Source organism: Monopterus albus, unplaced genomic scaffold, assembly GCF_001952655.1.
Source record: "Monopterus albus unplaced genomic scaffold, M_albus_1.0 scaffold247.1, whole genome shotgun sequence".
Lineage (NCBI taxonomy): Eukaryota > Metazoa > Chordata > Actinopteri > Synbranchiformes > Synbranchidae > Monopterus > Monopterus albus.
In genome coordinates, this window is record NW_018128127.1 from 372,513 (window position 1) to 398,276 (window position 25,764).

A 25,764-nucleotide genomic window follows, 5' to 3' on the forward strand; every position below is an offset into this window, starting at 1 on the left:
ACTGTACTATAATCATGCTGTCTAATCAGCATCTTGATATGCAACACCTGTGAGGTGGATTGATTATTTTGGCTTTGTGTACATAGAACAAGTCGTAGATCTTTGACTTCAGCTCATGAAAAATGGGGGCAAACACAAAAGTGTTGCGTTTATAATTTGTTCAGTGTATATCTAGCTACCTGATTAGTGGGTCAAATTTTTGTCAGAAGACTCTCAGAAGCGGTACCCCTCAAAAATAGAATAGATGTGCATTTTTAGTGAAGCAGAGAGCCACATGTGGGACCCCGGAAATGTGTCCTGGTGGAATCACAATCACAGAGCACAACGCAGTAGCATTTGATGGAAAGGTAGGATCACATGACGCTTCAGTACACCAAGTCTCTGAACTCTATTGGAGGGATGAACAGCATTCTCCCTGAGGATACTTCCTAACTGGGTGTTTTGACATTGGTGGTGAAGATGCTATCTAACATGCTGCTCCAAAATCTCCCATAGGTGTTCAACTGGGTTGCCATCTGGTGACTATAATGGCCAAAGCATATGATCCACATCATTTTCATATTTTTCAGCAACCCCTCAGCAGGTTTTCCTTTAACTGTTCAACCATCTGCATTTGACAAAACAGATTAACAGTATATAAACATAATTTATAGAAGAGATTTGTCTCAAGCAGGTTTACTTTTTAAAAATCTAACACATTTAGTTATTCATTTTTTATCCTTGGAATAAGGATCTGTGTGGGACAAGATACTGTAAATATCATCTACTAGGTTGCACCAGAACATTTCAGCAGGTCATTTCACCAAGAGGCACTCCTCTGTGCCTGAAGGCATTTTAATTAACTGCACAAGTGTTTGGTTGGATTGACAACCTACATGCATGTCCCTTGATACCTTGTGGTTTTCCATTCAGTGGTGTAGAACAATGAAAGGATATACTTCACTGTGTCCCTACACATCCATGGCTGCCAGATTAAATCAAACAACAACAATGTTCACAGGGAGGGCATGCCCCAGTCAAACCAACACATCATTTGATGCAACAATGCAAGCCAGCTTTATGTTGGCTAAACACTTATTATTCACGCAGCATTCATAAGGAAGGGGAAATATAAATCTTTTCATTTGTGTTCATTTCTTTATGAGGAAGAAAGATTCCCCATTGTTTCTGCTCACAAACACAATACTCTCTTTCTCTCTCCTTGAAGCAGTCTCAGGATTCATGACTATATTGATCCGCAAAGCAAACACCCTTAGGAGTTGTTCCTGCTTCCTCTTCTTGTTCAGCATCCTAAAGATGATTACATCTCAGACCAGATGACCTGCAATTATGCTTGAATGTTTTTTGTTACATTTCTGAATCATTGCAGTTTAACTAAACTTCTGCATTTGAATTCATTCAATGTTGACAGCAATAATTAATGATGAATAACACGGTGATGATTAAATTCAAAGCAGATGTGTTGTTCCTGGTGCCTTTGAGATAGATCCTGCCTCATTCCTTCTTAGGTACTAACAAAGGATCTGGTCTGGATTTAATTTTAGCCACATTCCTGAGGGACAGTGCTGCTGTCATTTGTGGTTTCATAAACCATAATCTCAGTTTGTCTATTATTCCACAGTTAAAAAAAAAAATCACTGATTTCTGTAGCACAGTGCATGTGTGCATGGTAGCTCAGCTGTGCTGTAGCCAAAAGACAAATTTTCAGATGGGGTCAGTAAGTGGCATATTCAAATATTTAAAAATCAAATAAAATGATATATCGACTTTAATCAGAATGGTTTTGGTTATAGGTTTTGCCAAGTTGAAGCATTTAATACCATAAAGAACCAATAAATAAGTTGCTAAAGCTTCACTTTTCAGGTCTGAAAACAGCTCAGCTCTTACTTTACAGGAAGAACTCTATTGTGTAATTTTGAAGGTAACATGCTAGAATCTAAGGTTACAACCTGTGGGGTGCTACAGGGCTCCAAATTAGGTCCTTACCATTTTCTCATCTATGCAAATAATGGACTACCTGCTCCAAAGAAGGAACCACAGTGTGGCAGACTTTAAGGGGTTTCTAGTTAATGAAAAGAAAAAAGAAAAAGCAAAACACCAACTATATTGTCCACCACAGACATTTGGCTATCTTGTGGTTTATGGGAAGGTGGTGATGGTGAGAGGTTGCTAAACTAAATGCAGTGCCAGGAGGTCACTGAGAATCACAAATTTGATCCCAAATCCACAAACTATGAGTAAAAACAGGTGCACAAAATAAGACATGAAAAGCAGCCCACAAGCCATGATAAAAAAAAAATTAAAAAAAAGACTGCATGCTTTTAATCAAATTACAGATAGCAGGTAAAGTCAGGTGGACATCCAGGGAAGAGCTGCATTTAAGTCTGTGACAAGACTGTAGGAATTTGTTTTATCACTTATTACAGCATTAGAAATGTTTATGAGTATTCGTTTTTGATACCCTCAAACCGCAGGATTGTGTTGCTTCTGAGGAAACCTTTTAAGTTTAATAGTTTACTTCTCTCTAATATGTGAGTTTGTGTAAATTACAGGCCACCTTTGCTCAAAAGCCATAGAGTGCTGCAATATTAAGAATCCATGTGGCACATAGACCACTTTTCATAATCATTTATTGCTTTCCACCCTTCAGTGAATACAGAAGAAAAATGATAGAGCTGAGCAACAAATGGCACACGGGGACAGCCTAGTATTATAAAACTCTGGATTCAGTGATAAATTACTACATCAGCTGTAGTGATGAATGCTTTAGTAACAATTCCACAAAATTACTTATTGCAACTATAGAATAATGCTCATAGAGTAAGATGTGGACCAAATGTTGCCATATTATTGTTTTCTATCACTGTAGAGTGATTGGTCTAATATATTACAAGATTTTAATATTAATATAGGATTATATATTCAAAATGAATATTTTAGCATTCCTTCCTGCTGTGATGTGTTTTTATGCTGCTGGTATAATGTACAGTTCATGCATGTGAAATTATTCATGTGTGTTTTATTTTTAATAGTTGACTGAAGAGTGATTTAAAGGCAATATCCTTTCATTTTAGAGGAAAGCCTGTTATAAACAACCAGGATGAGATGTAAATGGTCTAATTATCCACAGGATTTGCCAGTTTATTTATACATTAAGTTTGTTTTCAGTGCATGGATGATTTTGGTGTGCAGCAAAAATTGGCACTTATTTTCCTAGAGCACAGACATATTTTAATACTCAAGTCAGACAATTAAGGCGTACAGTGATGATTAACATATTATGAATATTAAAAAGGACCAACTTGAATAACTGAGCCCCTAATGTATTTAAAAAACACCAATAATTTTTGTTATTGTGAACCAATCCACCATCAGTGTTTATTGCTATTAAGGAATTTAATTATCCAGCAACTCTGTTAAGTAGTCAGAGAGAAGTCCCATGAGCTGTTTATGCTCTGCCCAAACAACTGAATAAATCTAGTGATACAGTATCGCACACAACAGTGGTGTAGATGCCAGACAGCACTGATTTATCACTCTCATTATGCCACATTAGTCAGACTAAAACACTGACAAAAGGGCTGAAAGAGAGACAGAGAGAGAAAGAGAGAAGCCTAAAGGAAAGTTACTGGAACAAAGCTTTAACAAGTAATGTATCATTAATCTCAGCCTGCTCCCCACGTGTCACATCTGTTTCCTGTTGACACATGGCACTCTTTAATCTTAGGAACCAAATTAAAAGCAATGCATATCCCACTAACATTTGTGCCAGCCAAACTCTTTACCACAGCCACCATCTTTTCCACTAGAGAAAGAGGTGGGACCTGGGCATCCTAGCTGCATGTGCTCTGCAGAATTTAGTCTTATTATTTGTAGGAGATCCAACTCAAACAGAAAGTAGCTTTCAGCACTTACAGAAATGTGAAACCTGTTATCAAAGGCTTTTCTATTCACCCTGGAGTCAATGCAACACTCTTGACTTGAGAGAGTACTTGGAGAGTCATTCAATTTAGTGTATGACAGATATGAGCTTAAATCTGTCAGATAAAACTAGTTTGTTTTGGTGATTAGTTGATCAGTGAGTTCACAGAGAAAAGAAACTGACAACTGATTGCCTTTTAAGTCTGGTTTTCTTTAAAAAAGTCAGTTTTAAAAAACTTTATAAAGTGAGCATACAGTTTTTTTTTTTTTTTGGTCAGACATATTATGTACCAAATGATCAGTTAACCAAGAAAATCATCATTATCCTTAAAATGCACAATTCATTTCCCACTAATAGTTTCCTGAACAATATATTTGCAACCTCCCACATTTATTTACTAATTAAATAAGTGAAAACATCATGTGATGAACACTGAGCTACTCACATACTCCTGAACAATCATTTAATTGTGCTTCTGGTTGAGAAACATCTTGAAGGTTTTCTCTCAGATATTTATAATATTCCATGGGAAGGCTTTTAAATCAGATTCACAATTGCATTGATTGACATGTCTTAATTACATAAATCTCCTCTTTACATGCGCCTCTAAAGAAAGATGCCATTTTCTTTTTCTTTTAAATGGAAATCAAATACCATTCCCACAGCTTTCACTCCATTATCTATACTGCTTATCCTGAAGAGGGTTGCGAGGGGCGGGAGCCAACCACAGCTGACACTGTGCTAGCGGTGGGGTGCACCCTGGACAGATCGCAAGTCAGTCACAGTCCTTTAGAAAATTTTCTATCAATAATTATAATTACAACTGGGGCAAGTATATGTTAGACTGTTTGAGATCATTTTAAATGTTTGCAATCTAGTTAGTGAACAGGACACGATCATTACGAAAAAAAAAACTGATATACAGTAGAAGCTTGACTTTTACTTAGGATATAGTACCAGTACATAATTTTGTGCATCTTTACTCTTATACATTAAATGCCCTTAATGCAATTAAAGAGACATTCAATCCAGAAGCAACGAGTTTTAAAGCTCTTTTCACAATTTGTCTCATCAGCACGTTTTTTTTTTTAATCTGTGTATTTTACCCACATCTGCCTGCCTGAAGGTAAAGGTAGTCATTTTCAGCCCATTCCTGACCCTACTTATCTGATGAAAATCACAGGCTGGCCAGTCAGATATTACTTCCTGGCTACTATGCGTTTGGCAAGTGACCACCATTAGGATCTAAAGGCAAAATCAACCATGGTCTGTACTTCATTTCAAATGCCAGTACTTTTGCACAGTCAGAAAAAAACATGATGAAGGCTAGTTATTTCTTTAAGATGAAACCAGAATATGCTGTGAAAGTTGCTAAAAGATATTCATTACTTTTTAAAGGTTAAGCACTAAGGCACCAGTCGCCACAGATCTGCCAAGACGGAACCTAATATTACACTCTACAACATAATTTTCAACTTGATATCATATATTGAGTGCTAGCTGTAATACATACTGCATGAGTGCTACTTATTCTTCATGTAATGCATCACCATCCCTTCATTATTAAAGGTTAAATTGAAACATTTTCATATAATACTGACTGTCTAGTACATTTGGTAGAGCACTGATAAATTTGGTAGAGAAAATTCTAAACAGTTGAAATAATTTTTTCCTACATCAAAATGTAAAATTGGCCTTAAGCTGGATAAGTAATTGAGCTTCACAATTTCAGTATAATAAATATTAATTGAATGTCATTTTATTAATTTTAAAATGACCAAATTTTAACAAAATACATGTCAACACAACCATGCTAATGACTTTGTGAATCTGTACTTAGGCATAATGGTGCTTTAAATGCTAATAAGCTCACAGGGACAATCCTAACACTGCATTGTTAGCATGTCAGTTAACATGTTCACTTTAGCAGGTAATATTTAGCAGTTTCACATGCTAATCACAAAGTAGAACAGATGTTTGAGTGTTTTGGACAAATTCTTATTTTGAATACATGGAAACTTTCACTTTTTAGCCACATTGTCAGTGAACCATGAACATCTTTACAAAGATGTGTGATTTCAGTTAGTTAATGTCAAACTACTTCATATGAAAGAAACGTCTGGCTTGTTGGTAGTGCTAAAAGACAAAGTCATTATTATTCCCTAGAGACCTTGAATATCTGGAGCAAATTTAACTGTAGCTGATCCTATAGTTGTCAAGATATTTCACTCTGACCCATAAATATCAACTTTATTATGGTACTAGAGGAAAAGTGAGGGTATCTGTAAAGTCAGGATGGTGACTGAATGTTTATAGAAATTCCCATGACAATACTGTACATGTAACAGCTTTTGATGCAGTTGACCATTTAATCTGGGCCAAAGTGGTGATTTACAGCCATAGAGCCACACCCTATGGAGGGATGTCGGAATATCCATCTGTAGGTTGAACTGTTCTCCAGTTTTGGGCTCTAATACAGGATATGATTAACAGACCGATGCTGCTTTGAAACCCTGATAAGGTAATGCAGCAGGTTTAACTTAAAATCTTAGTGTTCATACATGGAGATATCACTAAAACAGCTGAGACATGACCAGACTTGTTTTTTTATTTTTTTATTTTTTTTTACCTGCAGCAATGTGGTATCATTTCACAGGCAGTCCACATTTACATTTGGCCATATTTCCACATCTTTGCCCTGAGGCTCATGCCCATAGGAAATCGTATCACAAAAAGCACCTTCCCAACATTCACTGAAACTGGAATTTTTGGGGATTTGTTGCTTTTCATGTGGTCACATGTTTCCTGTTAGTTAACAAACACCACAGTTCATTATGGCCAAAAAGAAAGACAGATTTGCCCTCCTCTAAATTAGCTTATCGCAAACATTCAGTACACCATTGAAAATGAATTAAAGCATGTGGAAAGGGCGACTGGAGAGCCTCGGGTATAAATTTTCTGGGTTCTTTTGTCATTTAAAATGGTCAACATTTCAATAAAGCACTTACTTTTCCAGAGTTCACAAGTTCACATTGAAGATTAGAGTTTTGGATTGACCATTCCTTAAAACATTAGTTATACAGCTGCTTGCCACAGGAAACATGTTCAAGTCTAAATTGCACTTTCTCAAACAATTTTCTCTTGTTTCTTTGTCTGACAAAAGCAAAAATCATGAGCACAACTCAATACTTTGCTCAATAAACCTAACTAAACCCCTTCAGTGATGTTATAAAACAGCAGTAAAATAGATATGAGAGGGAGCACGGCTAAGGCAGTAATTGCTTTTGGTCTGTTATTGAGGATCAAATTAAAGCAAGTAGAGAGCAGCATAGCTGTTACAGCTGGACATCAAATGTTTCCATCCCAGTTGCAAGCTCTGCTGCTTTAAATGCTTGATCTAATGTGCAGTCATTAATAGACACATTAGCACAGGGGAAGCAGAAATATTCAGTAGTGTGAAGTGCCTCTTATTTGTTCGTTAACGGAGCTGTGTCAGTGTGGTTAAGGCTTGTATAGAAACCTGTATGTAAACTTTGACTGGTAGTGAGATGAGATTTTAGCTGCTGCTTTATGTGCATAATTTGGCATTTAAAAGGTGGCCCAGGGGTGAAACCCTCTCCCCAAGTTAATGAATCATGGAGAGACTACGGTGGCACAAAAGTGAACTCTTTGAATTTAGCTGCATGTACAAGTCTCAGAGCTTCATCACTTCAGTTACAACAATGAAAAAACATTCACTTTTTTAATAACAGAAATCAGAACTCTGGACTCAGCAAAGCAGGGCCAGTTGCATAAAATTCTGTGTATATTCATGACTAAAACAGTACGCATGAAGAGAGAAGTGAGCGTATGCATTGTTTTCATCAGATTTATAAAGCCTCACTTACATAGACCTGGTTCTGTTTTATAAATTTGAATCGGCGTGGAATTGGGCGCATGTGCATGAGCTTTTTTTCCCACTCCCACTTTTAAGCATAAATAGATACAGTATAAACACACCCTTAATCATTCATTTGCATAGAAAAAAAAAACGCTGTCTGAACCACGTTATCAACGAAAAGCACGCTAAAGAATCGCATTTCAGTGACTGTAAAATTAAGACTGATTTGAGAAGTGGAGAAAAGAACATATGATTTGTTTGGTGGTCTCAAGTTATGGATCACAAACAGAAAAACAGTTGCTGACTGGCAGGCTCTCAGTACTCAGCTCAGAGCAGAGGGACATGGCTGAGCTTAAAAAAAAAAACAAAAAACAAAACAAAACAAAAGGGAAAGCAAGCAAGCATTGTTAGCAAGAGGCAAAAAAAGTGTGTATATGTACACCAAGAGATCACAAGGGCAACAAGAGAAGCACCTCCTGCATTTTCTACAGCTGATGAACACATCACAATTTTAGCTGTGCACCTTTTATGGCTTGTATGTTTATACATACAAGTTTATGCGTGGGAATAGGTGTACACATGTTTTTTGTGTGCATGCAACATTTACGCATCTGACCCCTGGAGTCCAATCAATGAAACCTGATTGGTGGTTTGCATTCGGCAACTTTGATTTATTTTAAAAATATCATTCATAAGACAAATCTGCCAATGAGAACCATGAAAACCTCAAAATAAGTAAAAATAATAAAATAAAGATCAGAAGACATGCCATCAAGAATTGTTGATTTTCATACAGCTGGAAAAAGCTACAGAATAATTTCAGAGTTAAGTTCATCAGTACACAGTTAAAGTGTTTACAAACGGGGAAGATGCTACTCACCCAGGAAGCAGGTTCCTAGCTAAGATGACTCAACATTCAGTGTCCGGTGAGGTAGAAGAGAAGGCCAGAGTAAAACAAAAGGCTTTAAACGAATCCTTCAGGCTGGTTAGTATCTCAGTTTACTTGTTAACACGTATCATGTTGCACTGTTGCATGAGCATGGTGTCAGCACCAGCAGAACCCTCTGCTCCCTGAGAAACAAACAACAACAACAAAAAACATCATCACTGCATGTCTGACATTTGCCAAAGATCACCCTGACCCTCATGATGCTACTGGGAAAATGTTTTGTGGACTGGTGACAGTAAGGCTGAACTGTTTGGGAAGAGCACACAGTTGTGGGCATGGTGTAAAAGGGCACTGTATGCCAACATGAAAACATCACAAAGATGAAGTGGGGTGATGGGACGGTCAAGATCTGGGGCTGCTTCGCTGTCTCTGGGCCTGGACAGCTCGTCATCACTGAGGATAAAATAAATTCCTATGTTTATCACAGTATCTTTTACAGGATAATGTCAGGGTGGCTTGTCTGGAGGCTGAAGCTCAGTAGAAATTAAATGATACAATAGGACAATTACCCTAAACATTAAAGTATATCTGCCAGGGAATGACTTTAAACAAAGGAAATCTGCCTTTTGGAGTGGCCCAGAACTTAATCTAGTCAAGATGTTTAGGAATCACCTCAAAAGATACATTCACAGTAAACATCCTAAGCAGGTGGCTGAGCAGCTGTGTGAGGATGAACAACCCAAATTTCCTCTTGAACACTGCAGATCTGAACCACAGTGACAGAAAGCTCTTGTTTGAGCTTTGACACATTACTAAATCCAAGGGTTCACTTACTTTAGATACAAAACATAACTGTTTGTGTTATTAGCTTTAGTAGACTGAGTTTGTCTTTACTTGTGACTTGCAGTAAATTCATATCAAGTCACATTTTGTGACCAGTTAACACAGAAAACCAAGTAATTCCACAGGGTTAACATACTGTTGTGTGCCACTGTATGCTATAGAACATTTGGTCAAGTCATTTAAAATAAAATTTAACACAGATCACAAAGGACAACCTTACTGCACGTTGGGACTTGCAACTAAGAAATAAGTTTTAAAGCACCATTAAAGCAACAACACTGAGTAACTTAACTTTGTCAGCGGCAATATAGAATTAAAATATTGAGTTAATAACTGTCTTCTGTGGTCTGATTATGACAGTTTAATGCAGATGCTTACCAGGGGCTTCATTACTTGGCTCCACTGCATGATTTCACTGTTGATCATTTACTACATGTTTTTATTTTGGAAACATTAAACCATTTGCTTAAAACAGGATTAATAAAGCTTTATCAACTATTATAAAAGCTGAGATGAGGAATGTGTCAGCAAACAGCAATGTTAATATTGGTTTGATCTCTTTTTTTTGTGTTCACCCAGTGGATGCAATGAGCATGACTGGCTAAACCCAAGCATTATAAGCCCAGTGTGAACATACGCATACCGGTTAGGGATAAAACTGGGACCTCACTTGTTTTAGAGGTCAAACGGAGACTTCAGCGAGTGACCCATGGGTAAAGCAACATGACCGTCACAGTCCTCAGTTTGATGCTCCCTGCTCAGCTGTGTGTGTGTGTGCAGCCTTGCCCTTGTGCAAACAGTGACAAACACAGGGAAAAAAAACAGCAGAACAGCCACAATCCTTCAAGTTTTGCTGGATTATGTATGGGAAGCTCCAGGCTACAGCTTGTTAAATTTCTGTGGTGGAAAACACTATAAGCCACATCCCCACTGGAGATATCTTTGGCACTTGGTTAGGATGTGACCAAAGAGTTTATAAGGTGTATCAGACTTGGCTGACTGGAGACACTGAGGGTCAACAGTTTAAGAAAAAGAGCCAGATGCACAGAAAGGGGCTGCATATAGCTGCAGCTCATTATACAAGATGAAAGAACAGATGTGATGTCAGCTAAGAAAGATGCAGAGGTAGTGAGATTAAGACAAGTTCAAATAGGTCATACAAGCCTCTGAAGATAGGGGCAAGGTAGTAGGGATTATCCTACATGATGAGAACAGCTAATCAGAAGAGCAGACTGCATACTTCATAGCATTTATTGTAAAAGAGGTCTGACAAACAGTGATCCTCTTGGCTGGATTAAAAACCATATGCATTTCAAACACTATGACACTGCATTTCAGCATAATTTATTTGAACATACGACTGTATTTAGATAGTTCCTAACACAATTTAGTTTGCCCTCTATCAAACAAATACTTGACTGCCAGGTCTGGCCACAGCCATCATTGGTGTGGAGGCATAAAAGTGATCAAAAGGAGTAGAACGGCTAACAAAAAATGCTCACAACAAACATCACTGGAGGAAATGAGTAAAGTATGAAAATATTATTTGCAATATCTCAGGAGGACACGGTGCAACAAAAACTAAAAGTTAGTGCAAGACATGGGAAACATGAGTCCACACATGAAAACCAAACTAACCAGAAAAGAGGTGAGTCCTTGAATAATGTCCACAAGAGACAACATGGAAATTGTAGCTCAGAGAACATAACAAAAACATAAATCCATGAAAATAAAGATAGAAAAGCAGGGAGTGGCTGGTTTAAATACACAGTCTATGTGATTACTGATTGACAACAGGTGAGTGTGATTAGTGAGGTAACCTGGATCAGATGAGAGTGGTGTGTAGCAGAAGGATGTCAAAATAAAAGCATGAATCAGGAAATACAGGGAAATCGTGACACTATGTTTGAGATGGTTTGGTTTAGGTACAAGGTTAGCAGTGGTTAGCTTTAATTCAGATAGAAACATTGTCTTAGAAGACAGCTGTCTGAGGTTAGAGTGTGTTAGACACTGACGCTTTTGTAAGAAAGGAGGTTTGTTTGTGTGATGTTAAGGCTAGATTTAATTTTAGCTGATTTCCTAACAAGTGGATCAGAATTAGAGAAGGGCAATGATTAGCAGACTATTAAATCCTAATAATGGTACCTTTTTTGCAGAAGCACTGCTGGGCTGATCAAAATGGCAAACTTTTGGGAATAATGTAGCTGCATGTAGTTGCAATTTAATGTAGAAATCACTAATTCTTTGAGGGACTGATGTTTTAGCACACAGTTTTGTTAATGAATGTGCTTGATGCTTCTCCAGAGTCATTTAAAAAAAATTATGCTACAGTTAAATAGTCTGTTAATCATTATTTTTCATCAGGTTTCAACCAGCCATGTGTCTTCTGTCCTCTTAGATTTGCTGCAGCATCTCACAGGGATGCATGCTATAAAAGGGATGCAGGGCATTTATGAGCCTTTTGAAGTGATGTGCATTCAAGCCTCTCTGGTGTATTATGTCAGGCTGTCCATAGCTGCACTCAGTTTTGCATAGGATGCAATTTAAAGGGAATTACATCAGTTTGGAAATACAGTAGGCAAGGACCTTTGATGAAGGATTTCCAAGAGAAAGGGATTATCCTCTCATGCTTCATTTGAATCCTTGGAGGAAGTAGAGCACATCGACCCCAGCTCTAAGACACATTTTCCCAGCTTCATTCATACAATTCATGATGCTAAATTTATGATGAAAAGTGTATTGAAGAGACAACATGCAGACCAGCTGCAAGCTACATAAACTGAAAGTCAATACATCACCTGAAGTCATCCCTGAAGACCAAAAGAATTATTAAGTCTTTTTGTAATGTACCAAAAAATGCATGCATTGAAAAACATCCAAATAATTATGTCCAGAAAATCCTTATAAAATCTTGATCACTAATTCAGTTCTGCACCGCAAGGCTGATGTCTTTGGGAACGAACACACACACACAGACATATTTTCTACAGAGGCCTGAACCATCTGTTAGCTTTCCTAAACACCTGTGTGGGCGACCACCTGCACTGGAAACATCCTGGTTGGACAAGCTTCACAATAAGTCTATAATTGAGTGTGCCCTTTGTAAAATCTGGAGCAATTTGGAACTCTTCTCTTCACATCTGGTGAGTGGTTAATGAGTTTCTGACTTCAAACAACTGAAACCTACTAAATTAAAATAAGATTTTGTGAAATACCCTCTCAGAATTAAAAATTTTAACCTTACAAATATAATCCATTTAGCTGAGGTTGGACATTTGTGCCAGAAAGATGAAGAGTCGATTACCCAACTGAGATAAGAGGGAGTTCATCAAGTGTCAGAACTTCATTTTGTTATGTCTGTGACCTTGACCACAGCTGGCTGCCAGGCAGTTAACTAAAAAGCCACAGCGCTCTTTGGTATCCTCTGGGTTTGAACTCTGGAGATGGGAGATGGTGATTTGACAGTTATTTAAGCTGCCATTCATTTAGTTATTTCATTTTTTTAGTTTTAAATAGCTTTGAAAAAAACTAACGTAATAGCCCACTGTAGGTTTTCTTTTCACATTTTCTAGTAATACATAACCCAGGTATCAATTTGAAAATGTCCTGTTTCATTTAATATCAGAAAAGCAAAATATAATATATTTTAAAATGGAAACAAATGGTATGCCATGTAACAAACATAACATACAGTTTGGCTGTATAACTTTCAAAATAAGATCCCAAAAGTTTATATTTTATGAGGCTCCAAATCAGCATAAAATACCAGTCAGTACAAAACATGAACAACTGTATTAGAAATTAGAAATGATCCAATTTTTTGATACAAAGTCATAAATAAAAGCTTATGTGCATTAAAACATAAGGTGAAAAATTCACTATGTGCACTATGTACAAGGTTCATTTTGGCAAGAAACATCCAATTATAAATTTTCAGATTCTGTTATGTGTGCTGCTAATGGTGGAACTGGCCTCTTCTTCGTAGCATAAGTGTCCAAGGCTCATGGACACTGTGGTGGTTAAAGCCTTCTACCATTAAACTGGAGGAAAACATTATTTCTTAGAAACGGAGCTGAAGTAATGAAAATGCATACTGTAGCAAATATACCTAAATAGCATTTTTAAATATTTGGAGCATCTTGTGTTTTTCCAATGGGGAACAAGAAAGTTTGACAATAAGAGTTTAGATTGGGGAAGGTACTTATTTATCTATTTGAATTCAGAGCTGCATTTTTGACCTCTTTTCTTTTCATCACACTCATTCGATCTTAGTCTAACAAAACTGTGGAGGGTGTATCATGGAGTACTTTCATTTCATTTTTGTTTGAAACTGTTTAGATTTTTTTTCTCATTGTCACAGCTTGATTACATTTTTTTTAAATATGTGGCAGGGAAAGCTCACCTATTGTACAGAAAATTGAGAAGTACTAAATGAAAATAGTTGTGCATGCTAATCCGTTGTACGCTCAGGTATGAGATGTAATCCTGCTTTCTCCATTGGAGTTCCATGCTGGTGCACCTAATATACCATGTTGTCACGAACTGGCCAAGCATGTACTGTAAGTCCCTCCTCTAAAGTCCTTTCTAATTCATATTAGATGTGGATAATTGAGAATGCCAGTGGGTGTTGCTTTTAACAATGCAGGATTGCTGTCTGGCTCTCTTTTGGCTTGGTAATGTTAGTGGTTGTCATCCCGAGGATTAGTGGATGAATCAAATGATGAAGGATACATGTGGTTTCCCAGATTAGGACTGACCTGTTTTAAAACATAATGGTGATTTCTTTTCATCCGATTAAAGCCGCCAACTGACCCAAATGATTTAGCTTTCTCTGTAATATAATTTGAAATATCTGCAATAGTAGCATGAGAAGTAATTACATTTTCATTCAGCTAAGAAGCCTTTATTCCATTCAGTTCAGATCAGAACCAATTTATTGAAGCTTGTACTCTTGCAGCCTGTGTTTGTTCTGCACATGTTGATCTTGGGGCTGTGTTTGACTGCCCATCTGTCACAAGAAACATCAAAATCACCCACATCAACTCCTCATACTGTTTTCGGTGATGTTTAGACTGGTAATCTATGTTTCTCCTCAACAGACTAATGCTGTTTCTGTGCTGCTCCTATCTTTATATAGGTTTAGAGTTTGGTGTTTGTGTGTGCATTTTACATTAAACTTGAAGGTCAATTTTTGCCTTTGGAAGTAGTGTTTTACCGTGACGGCATTTCCACACCTAGATTACATTATGATCCTTAACAGAACACAAGGGTTAAAGTGACTATAAAGATTGTTTTCGAATTCCAACTAATGATGAAATCCATGAGATATGGCATAAAGCTCCAGAAAAAAGTGACTATAAAGATTGTTTTCAGTTGTTTTCAGGAGTGATAATACAACAAAGAGACATACATTGCAAGCAATTAACAACTCATGACTCTATGGTACCTGATAACAATAAACCATCTGCATTGCCTGTTAGTCGGTATCAGAGTCAGACTAATAATTCCGGGTGCTATCCAGATAAATTAGGTTGTCAAACTCTTTTACCAACTTAACCTCGTAGTTCAAACCACGATCATTCAAAAAACAGGTGCAACTAATGATCACAGAGGAGAATCACACTCAATAACATAAAATCACTTTGTTTACAAAAGACAATGGCCATTAAATGTGTTTCTCCTATTAGATCTGAATAAATTGGAACATGGACTGTTGCACATTAATATTTCATCTTATATAGAGAAACACTGGGTACCATAGACCCCATTTTATGGCAGTTTTTTGTGCTATAAATTACCAGATGCACTAAACAAGTACAGTAGTACAGTTAAAGCCGAAGGGAATGCTATTCATCTTGGTTTTGGTCCTAAGCGAAAATGCTAATTTAAAAAAATGATTCTCGATGAAGGTCAGGGGATTGAAGTTACCCTAACCCTAATTAATACTCTCTGGAACATTTCACGGCAATTCGCCCAACAGTAGTTAAGATATTTCACTCTGGACCAAAATGGTAGAACAATCAGCTGAGTGACAGAGAGACTGATATTACCATCCCCAAAGCCTTATCACTAGCATGGCTATAAATGAAATACTAACCCATAAAACTGCTGAGGACATCAGAGTACATCACTTTTAATCTCTAAAAGCATCATCCAAAGAGAACCATTCACCTGAATGAAATGTTATGAGGAAGAAGGGTTTCAGAGGAATTTGTGAAGATAAAGAAATGGTGTGATAGTAATTTACTATCTTTGAATTTGGAGAAAACTAAATATATGGTATTTGGGAACCGTAGACCACATAATGAACTTCAATTGAGAATTGGGGGTGCTAATATTGAACGAGTGTATGAAATCAAATTTTTGGGTGTCATGGTTGACGACAGATTATCCTGGAAATCTCATATCAGTTATGTTCAGCATAAAATAGCTAAAAATATATCGATATTGGCAAGGGTTAGATATATGCTGGACGTTAAAGCATTGCGTATTTTGTATTCTTCATTGATTTTGCCATATTTGGAGTATGGCGTGGAAAACTGGGGAAATACATACAGGAGTTCACTTCAACCATTGTACATATTACAAAAGAGAGCGATAAGAGTTGTGCACAAGATGGGGTATAGGGATCACACAAATGCAGTTTTCATACAGTCCAAATTGTTGAAGTTCTTTGATTTGGTGGAATATAAGAGTGCTGTGTTTATGTATAAAGCCAGGAACGACTTATTACCTGGTGGAATCCTAAAGTTATTTGGTGAAAGGGAAGGGGGATATAACTTAAGGGGTCACTTAAATTTAAGGGTTCATGCTATACGTACAACCAAAAAAAGATTTTGTATTTCTATAAGTGGGGTCAAATTATGGAATAATTTAACTGTGGACATGAAAAATAGTACTAGAATTGAGGAGTTTAAACATAAATATAAATGTATGTGTTATACAAGATATATGCAAGAATAAGATTATTCGAGAAGGTATTAAGGAAATACTCTGTTTATTTATGTAGAGATACTGCTTGCAGCCAATGATGCATTAATTTTTGTATAATATGATGTCATGGGGTAGGACTGGATAAGTCTGACTTCTTCCTACTCCATTCAAACTTGTAATATGTGTAAGCAAACTGATTTTGGATTAGCATTGGTTGGATATGTGTAGTTATGTGTGTTGTTGCCATTTGTTCATTTGTTCTGTTCTGCATGTTTGAAAGAATAAAATCAATCAATCAAAAAAAAGAACATACATGTTGATATATCAACTCATCATAGCTATTTTTGTTTAGCTGAAACTGCGCCACAACAAACATTAAACTCTATCAGAACCATACAAATCACATGTAGACCTTTATCTGAAAAAAAAATACTGTAATTATTTATTTGTCCTGCTGTGTTTCAAATAAGAATTTTAAAAAGATGTGTCAGCCCAAGAGAAATTGATGGTTTTAGTGTGCACCTCAGATTCTATTTATACAATTTAAAAACAGCTCAACACTGTTTACTGGCCTTTGAATAAATAGCCTTTACACCGATTTGATGATACTATGCAGTTTAGCTAATTTGTACCCCTACGTTTGTAAGGCATCATTAAAGTTGATGGCACAACTACAGCGCACTAAGGGTGCCCGGGGTTAATTTAAATGTGCTGAACAGACACTGTGTGCATCCAGTGTTACTTTATAGTTGGAGCCTTAGTGACTGAGCCACCTTATCTCATTACTTGCTAAATGGAACAAAGAAGAAAGGAAAACGTATGTAAAACCCTTGTTGGAATGGATTACCTTCTTTGGGCAGCTGAGGTAATTTAATTTTTATGCCGCTCAGTAATGTTTAGCACCACTCAATAATGCTAATCCTGAGAGGTCTGTTATTATCTTCTGAACACAAACTGTTTAGGTCCTGCCGAGAGTTAGATAAGAAGCCATATACCACTCAGTGAAAGCATAAAGGTTGGAAACAAGGAAACAGCTTGGCTTGTCCAACAGTAATATAATATCCTAATTATATCAGCACTTTTGTATATATCACAAGTTGTGTTGTGATTTGGCACTATACAAATACAATTCCTCTTAAGTGAATTAAACACTTCTGCATTGGCTTTATATTTCAGCCTTGGGAGTTGCCACTTGGTCAGATGTGATTTTAAAAGCCATTTCAAAAACTATAGTGAGTGATATTGGAGGAATGCATTTTGATTGGTCATTTGACGACTGCAAAAGTTTCTGTAATTCAACACACACCAAAGGTGATTCAAATTACAATGCAGATTGCTGGGTTTATGTGCAATCTAATCAAGCCATTTGAAGCATGAACAAATGTTGGTTATTTCCCTGTGGGGAGATTTGTGAGACCCCAGCTGAGCGCTGCTGTCTTCAAGTTTTCCCTGGAGAATAAGCAAGTCATTTCTTTGCAGCTGAAAGGAAAGCTCAGATTATTGTTTGTCTTTTGACTCTCTGAATGGGGGGACACTGTTGTTGACTGTGTTTGGGCTAGGGCTGCTCAAACGAGAAAAGCAGAGAGGATGACAGCCTGCCTCTTCTGAATCTGTGTGGTGTTTTTTAATCGTTCTTTCTGGCCAGTTATGGATTGTCTATGTTTTAGCAGGTAGGTCATAAGTACATACCAGAACATCGGGCGCTCAGTTATCACCTTTCAAAAATAAATAAAGTGACTCAGCATTTCAAAATCGGCGCAATAGGTGGATGAATAAAATCCATTTATTATTTTTATAACTATTAAATGCACCATTAAATGCTTAATGAATGACTGACATAATGTATTTGACAATGCTGATACTGAGCTATGAGTTCTTAGGCATTTTATGTGCAAATGCCTTAAGTTTGTAAAGAGACAAGTACAGTAAATGCTGCTGCCGTAAATGACATACAGTAAATGTGTAAATGTATGTCAAATGTGGTATGCGGACACTTAAAATAAATGCTGAAGGTACTTTTTCTTCTGGGTATTGGCACAAATCCAACTTAGGAATCCTTTAATTCTATGATATGGAGGACAGGATTTAAGAAATAAGAGTTTTAAAAATAACACCTAAGTGCCAATATAGGGCACTGATATGAAACATCACTGCTGAACAGTCATCAAAGATGACAAGTTTCATTCTAAAGTAACTTTTCCCAGTCTTATCTCAGCTCCACAGAGGCCTAGATACCTATTAAAAGTTTTAAAATCACACCAGCTATAGACAAACACTATCAACAAATTCACTGGGGCATATCTTTAAGACTTGTATGGTGAGTGGATTGTTGATTGTTGAGAAATAATTGTTATCCATTACATGTACTCTGGTTTGAGAGAAGAGCCAAGTTGGGTTGTTTTTCTGATGGATAATTGGAGTCTCCTCCTTTACTTTCAGAGTTCACTTTGAGTCACCTGGATGGGCAGCCGGCTGATAAGAAACTCAAATACCATCTTTCTAGGTGTGTGGTAATTGAGCTGCCAACAGACATTCAACCCACTGATGGTTACTTGAATAACAGTCAAGCTCCATATCTGCACTGCATCTCAGATGTGGAGGTCATGTCATGCCACTCAAAAGTAGACAACTCAAATCCTTCAGGTCTATGTTTAAAATCTCCACTGCTATCACACTCCATCACGGTGGTTGATAGCATGAAAAATGGATGTGCTATAACTGAGTTCTACTGAGAGCAGACTGTGAGTAAAAATGTCAGGGACATGGTCCAGTATTTGCTAGCACATGTTTCTACACCATTTAGGAGCATTAAGCTAATGCTGGTTTTAGACTCCTGCCAGTACAATCACATTGCTGGCATGGCTGCTTGTCATACCTCAAATAAATTGATGTACCTCATCTCTGTAGCTGAAGATGGTTTTCTTTTAATGCCCCAACTTTGTTATTATGGTGTGATGTGGAATATGCATTTTTTTAAAAGGACAAACACAAAAAGGTGGGATTGCTAAAAAGTAAAATAGTAATTTTTTTGTGGGGTACCAGTTACAACTATTGTAATATCAGTGCATATAGATACGCTTCCATTTTAACCATAGCAGCTGTCTAGACATGGCAGTTCACACTTCACTCGCACTTCATGCCTCATTTCACATATAACTATATGATTGTATATTAGGTTGTAAGCTCTGTCAAACTGCTTCCGACTGCATGCCATTACTGCGGCTAAAATGATCCGGTGACACTGACAGAGTACTGCAGCTGCTGCTGTGCCGTTCTTGTTGCAAGGCCCGTATAGACAAGTTGCTTGTAGCAGCAGTGACAGAGGTCCACCGGGACAGTTGGAGAGCTGTGTATCCATGTATATGCATGTGAAAAATTAGTGACTCATGGGTGGTTTAATTCGTGTAGTTGAGTGTGAAGGAATGGTAATTTTAACCCTTAGTTCCAAATTGTCATATTTCAAAAATGACATTTCTTGTTTAGATTTGTGGATAAATAAGGCAGGCAAAGTTAAGCGTTATTCTGTACTATTTGTACACAGTGTTTATTTTACAACGCAAATGTTTTCAGTAAAGGATTTAAAATGACAGTTGCACTGAGAGAGGCCAGGACAATGAGTCACTCATTCCATAATCATATAGCTCTCAAAGTACAAAACCTGTTGCTAAGTTTACATTTTGAGCTAAAGGAGGCAACGTGTTACATAGCATGTGTATTAAAGGGTGAAACTATGTGAGTGCAGTTTTACTTATTTATTTTCAATCAAGTCTCATAGCAAAATATATAATAGCTACACTGGTTTGCAATGCACAGTGTACAAACACTGCCATGTTTCAATTATCCATCCATTATTGTGACACTACAAAGCTTTATGCTGTGGACCAATGTAACTATTATACATTTTTTTGTTAGACTGGGCTGTTATTTTCTAGCAACAGAGTAGATCATGTCACCATGGTTAGCTCACCAATGGAGAAAAGTGGGAAAATGCCCCAAAAGCTCCAGACCTGATGTGTGTCAACACATGGCTAATAAAAGTAGTCCTCATTAAAGTAAGTATCTAGCTTTTATAAACAGCTGATGCTGGTGTGATTGACCACTGGTGTTCCCCAGGGGTATATCATTAGTCCTCTGTGTTTAGTGTGCTTCCACTAGGTCACATTAAGACCAGCAAAAACAACATTTGTTATTATTTATATGTATATGACACATAGATGTATCCAGTTAAAAACCGGTGCAGAAACTGACCTGTACCAATAGTTATCTGGTCTCTCAAACACTAAGTGTTGAAAATTCTAGATTTCCCCAATGAAAACAAACAAATCAGTTCACTTGGTCCTCCTAAGTTTGTCCCCATCCTGCATCAGTCATGTCCCTCTGTCAGCTAATGTCACACTGGCATCTTCCTTCATCTGAGGAGAATCTCTAAAATCAGGTCCTTCATTTCTTGTGCTGATCTTAAGAAAGTCATAAGCGCTTTTACATTGTCATACAGTATCCTGATTGCTGCAATTTGCTGCAGTCACTTGCAACTTCAATCAATGTCTTGCCGTCAGTTAATACAAAACATTGCTGCTAATTCTAAAAGACAGAATCACCTTTCATGGAATTTTAGCTTTGCTTGGTTCCAAGTTATATTGCTAAATTGTTGCAGCGCTCTAACCATAAGTGCAGTCTGAACTCCTCATATACATACTCGCCATTTATTAGTTTGGCTCAAATATGTCAGATTAAAGTTTAAATGCCTTCTTTGTAGAACAAAAATTTGAAAGCGCTTCAGTCATTGTAATGCACGTCCACCTCAGCAGCACTTCTGAATACTCAGAGGTGTTAAAACTGATTCAGAACTGTTTAAACTAGGACTCTACAGGCATGCTAAAAAGCTCAAGGAGGGTGTGTTTTGGAAGATATATATTCAGTGTGTAAACAGAGTTAAATCATAAAGCCGTGGTGGGCAATTTCTGTGAAGTAAATTAAGGTGAGATTAATTCAAGTATCCTGGTTTCTGCTCTTGTGTGATTACCAGTGGGCCATGAATCATCCAATGTACCATCCTGCTCCTCAGTCTCATCCAACTGAATTACAGGAGAGGAACAATTCTAATTAACTGTGGGTTAATTGCTCTAGCATTTCATGCAAGGAGAAGGATGTGCATCATGTGGTAGAACATTTTCTTTTAACTTTAAAAGAACTTCAGATCACCGGCTTATTTTCCTGTGTACAGAGCATGCTTTTAAAATTTAGGGAATATCGGATATATAAAATGAAAATATAAGATGGATAAAGGGAAAGCCATAAATGGTGAGAGGAACTTGCAGAACAAAACAACACAGGGTTAACATGCTGTGGTGAACAATTACATATATTTTTTTTTATTTAAAGTACCACTAGTGTTTTTATGAGCATGTTCTTGTTTTGTTTGTATAATGTGCATGATATATATTGCTATATCACATGCTGTATTTTTTTCCTGCTGTTGGTGTCAGCATTGTGCTGAAATGTGCACCAACAAACAAGAAACTAAAATTCTAAATAGTGTAAATTGTGAACAGTATAAAATATTTAAAAAAAAAAACTCCGCTTTGCAAACCTTTTATATAGAACATAAAGATACACATAATGGATTTTAGTGAGTAACATTGAATGCAAACTTTGTTTACAAGAAAAATCAACATAGCATCTTTAACTTTATTTTTATTTATTTATTTTTTGGATGATGCATTACCCATCAAGCACTTGATGTTTATTCAAGAAAAATGCATATTAAGATAAACTGCTGACTAATGCTACTCACCTTATCATGATAAATATGTCAAGGTAAATGGAAAGAACTCATTCCTTGTTGAGTCAAAGGATTTGAAATGAAACCACAATGTACTGTATGTGAAACTGAAAGGCCTAATGTGGTGGTGTGCAATAGATCTTTGTGAAGTGACTGTGAGATTTGCAGCAGCTCAAGGTCCAGATAACAAACATCAATCAGGAATGTGGTCTGTGATTTCACCAAACTAAACCGGTTGGGAAAAACTGCTCACCTGCTCTGAACAACCTGAGGTTGTACTTGACATTTGACTCCAGAGTCATCTTTATTTCAGAATTGTACTAAATGACCTTTGTGGTACAGCACAGATACAACATATGGAGACGGGTATAACACACCCCATTTCTATGCTGCTGCAAAACACATTTGTTTTTATCCGAATTCCATTTGTGAGTTGATGGTGAAAATCTGGAGCTGTTCCACTTCTGAGATGGAAATGTATATGTTTCCATTTGATGAAAACAGAGATACATGTGTGAGTGTAACTGTGTGAGCATGCTCAAACAGACACCGTATTTCAGTGCAACATTGCATTTTATGACTGACAAACCTGATAGAGTGCCATACAGTGGAATTCTTCTTGTCTGGTAACATACTATAATAATGAGATTAAAACCCTTTGGAGACAAACATCTTGTCTTCCTGGTGATTTCAATCTTGTTTTCCACCTCTGCATGTCTCCTTTCCAGCACTGATTCAAACATCACAGCCTCACAATGATAATCAAAAAGAACAATGCAATCAGACTGGGTAGTTGTCTCATTACATGCAAGAATTATGTCTCAAACCAATCCATTACTGGTATGCTTCCAATCTGCAGTGGAAATGCAAACAAATCTACTAAAGGGACTTTAATTTAATTGATATATTTTGAGTTTAATTTCTTGGGTTGTATAGTCTAAAAATATAGTGTGATATAGAATTATATATTGTAGTCAGTGCAATCTGATCCAGCTTTAAATACAGAACAACATAACCTCAGTACATGTGATTAGTTTTTTTTAGTTTTAAGTTCTAGCTATGCTTCAATAAAAGCTTTTCTAATGTTTTCATTGTTTTGGACTGAGTTTGATTTGTTTGTTTTTCTGTCTAGTTTTATTCATTTGGCTGTGACTCTCAAAGTTTTTCCCGCTTTGCAATGTCACTGTCAATAGAGGGAAATAATTGAAAAGGCTTATCACTAGAATGCAATACATGGTGAGTGTATCATATGTTATACTGGCTCCATGACTTACAATACATTGCAAAAGTGTCCCAAGGCTTACACATTGCCATGGTGCAGGTTCTCATTTCAAATATGCATTCCTATGTTTTCAGCGACACTGCTAGGAAAGATAAGGCCCTGTGTTTGCACAGTGAAAGATAAATACACTTCTAAGGGAAAATGCAACTCCATACTGTACAAATACTGTATTAAAGTAGTCATATTGTAAAACAAGTATAGTTTTGAACCTCTCAGTACCAAAGATAAGGTTTAGAAATTGGTGGAAAAGGTAAATCAGTAGCAGAAACGGCAATAAATGAAACTACAGAAATAATGAGAAATGTTTTATAATGAAACTGTCACCTCACAGCAAGAAGGTCCTAGATACAAAACCACAGGCTGTTATTTCAAAAAACATCTTTTTTTATATTTTTCCTGTACTGCCACCCACTGTTTTTTTTATTTTTTCACTTATCTTTCCATATATGTCCTGGGCAGTGATTTGGCAAAAACGACCCCCTGTAGACCAAATTTGTCCCATCTGTCACTGCAAGTAATTCTTTAAAGTTTTTTTTTTTGACAATTTTTGCATTTATTAATCAGATGCACAGAGGCAGTGAGATAGACTGAGGGGAACACCTGCAACAGATTTTCACAGCTGGACTTGTACATATAGTGCACGTATGTGTTATGGTTGAGTCCCCCTCACCTGGAGGGTGAGGGAGAACAAAGGTAGGACTCAATTTGCAGACCCAGGTGCTAGTGGAAAAAAACAGGAGGTTTTAATGATAGGGCTTGTAAAAGGGAAGCGAGACAATGAATACATACAACTCAGGGCTGAGCACAGACGGCTGAAAAGACCAAGACGAACAGGGGAGTAGACAAACTAACAAGAGAGGAGGAGGATCAGAACGGACAGGTGTAAAGATGACTAAGGAGGAGGATTGGTGAAGAAAAAAACAAGACATCCACAGCACAGGAACTGACAGCGTGGACGTGCAACACTAAACATATTGTGGTGACCGCTAGCTGGGTTGAGGAGAGCTGGTCTGATCCTAACCTAACTGTGCAACAAACTATCCAGCTGTGTGCTGGCACCTAGGCTGACAATGAGGAGAACACCGTCTCTGTCTTTTCTCGGCTTTATTCAAACATACAAGAGCAAGAAAGAAAAGGGTTGCAAAACGCAGCACTATGTGCTCACCGGAAAAAGTAACAAAACAGATTATTACAGGTCTCTCCCCGAACTTCACCATCGCCCGCCAACAGAACCAACACAGCACACTCACCTGTCATTCCTCTTATACCCTTCCGCACCTGTTCCTCCCCCAATCCCACATTGGCCAGAACAGCGCGGCATTTCGCAGAAAACAGCGTTAACCAATACAAGCACATTATTCGGACATTCCGGCTGCACCCACTTAACACAGAACAGAACATAAACATAAGCGGCTGGTCAGGGCCGCCACATAGCACCCACCCGAGAGGGTTAGTGCCCCCACAACCCTCAACCGCCTCACCAACAGTCCCTTAAATACCTGGCGTACACGTCTTGGCCGCCGGGTGATCCCATCCCCACCATCGGACCCTCCCTCTGTACCACCAGAGTCACTAACCTGGAGCGGAGAGGGGGGGGCTGTCCTCTGGGTCCGGTTCAGTCTCTAGTCCAGGAGCCAGCGGGTGGTATGGTGCCAGTCTGTCTTTGTGTAACACCACCTGCCGACCCCGTCCCGGGATCCGGACCCGGAAAACAATATCAGACAGTTGATCCAAAACCTCACCAGGGCCCTGCCAGTGCTGGGCCAGCTTGGGTGACTGTCCTCACTTCCTTTGGGGGCAGTAGACCCACACCTTTTTCCCAGGCCTCAACACAGGTCCATGGGCCCTCCTACCATAAGCCCTTTTCTGTCGAGCCCCAGCGTCCACCAGAGCCTCCCTGGCCAGCTGGTGGACCGAGCCCAAGCACTCCCTCAGCCGCTTCCACTTCCGGTCCACCAGGGACCTCGGGCTTAGGAGGCGGTCCAAACACCAAGTCCACCGGGGTTCGGATCTCCTGGCTGAACATGAGGGCCACTGGCGTGCAGTGGCTGGACTCCTGCACAGCTGTCCTGTAAGCCCACAGGACCAGCAGCAGGTGTTGGTCCCAGTCTCGTTGATGCTGGCTGGTCAGCCGAGTGGCCAGGGTACGATTAAAGTGTTCTACCAATCTGTCGCTCTGGGGGTGCAACGGCGTTGTCCATGTCTTTTTCACCCCCAGACGCTGACACACCTC

At 38.0% G+C, this 25,764-nt stretch overlaps 1 long non-coding RNA gene across 5 annotated transcripts in view; it reads right to left on the reverse strand.

Annotated features, from left to right (window-relative positions):
* LOC109972123 (uncharacterized) overlaps positions 1 to 11,258 on the reverse strand; it is a 120,520-nt gene extending 109,262 nt beyond the window's left edge. For 3 of the 5 annotated variants that reach the window (XR_002276640.1, XR_002276638.1, XR_002276637.1), the window contains exons 1-2: positions 11,173 to 11,258; positions 8,683 to 8,873 (exon numbers count right to left, since the gene is read on the reverse strand). This is a non-coding gene — a long non-coding RNA (uncharacterized LOC109972123). Of the gene's footprint in view, positions 1 to 6,556; positions 8,154 to 8,682; positions 8,874 to 11,172 lie in introns of those variants that run through there. The other 2 variants (XR_002276641.1, XR_002276639.1) reach the window with 2 other exon arrangements.
* Between the last annotated feature and the right edge of the window lie 14,506 nt (positions 11,259 to 25,764).